This window comes from Echinops telfairi, unplaced genomic scaffold (assembly GCF_000313985.2).
Source record: "Echinops telfairi isolate 266 unplaced genomic scaffold, ASM31398v2 ScPeMD7_7468;HRSCAF=8506_0, whole genome shotgun sequence".
Classification (NCBI taxonomy): domain Eukaryota; kingdom Metazoa; phylum Chordata; class Mammalia; order Afrosoricida; family Tenrecidae; genus Echinops; species Echinops telfairi.
In genome coordinates, this window is record NW_022111369.1 from 18,317,440 (window position 1) to 18,318,379 (window position 940).

Consider the following 940-nt stretch of genomic DNA (forward strand, 5'->3'; position numbering starts at 1 on the left):
AGCATATGTTTTGAGAATGATGAGGGCAATGAATGTACAAATGTGCTTTACACAAGTGATGTTTGTATGGATTGTGATCAGAGTTGTATGAGCCCCTAATAAAATGATTTAAAATACAAAATGTTAGAATTGAACATCGTTTTAGAGGTCATCTACAACCTGACCTAATCAACTGCTGCCCAGATCTGCCATTTTTGATGTATTTGAACACCTGCCTGTGCTTGTCAGTGAGAAGAAAACAAAAGCAGACTCACAAACCTATAGAACAGGGTAGAGCTGCTTGTAACTCTTTACAGGGATAGAGCTACAGAATGCTGGACTTGAAAGCCTTGTCTTTCTGCAGCAGTGTGCTGGTGGTTTGTTTGAAGGGCTAACGAAGTTAGCAGCCAACCAGTAGCCAGTATGCCACCAGGGTTCCTATTAAAAAGATAGGAACTAATTAATAAAATGTTATGTACATATGAGAAAACTTAAAAAACTTGGTAAGAAAGTTCTGTTATTTTTATTTTTTATGTCTTTTAAGTTGGGATTTAATAATATTCCATATTTCAATCATGTAAATTCCGTTATTTTTAATTTTCATTTTCCAAAGGGAAACAATCACCCACAGTTCCTCCTTTTAAAAACTCAACATTTCAGGGTGGTTTATTGGTTCCCAAACTTCAGACACCCAGGAACCCTCATAACTTTTGTGTACTCTATCGCCATTTGTTTTCTTTTCATCAGCTGTTTTTAAACTTACGTACCCTTTATAAACCAGTCCTAAGCATTATTGTCTATTAAGGCATGGCTTTGATTCTGACTCATAGAAGCTCATTACAGTGAACCCTCGCCACTTCGCGCTTCGGCTTCCGCGGCTTCACTCTATCGCGGTTTTTGCGTAACAGCGCATGCTCTGTCATTACTGCCACTGATTGGCTCATACTGTACACGCTTCTGT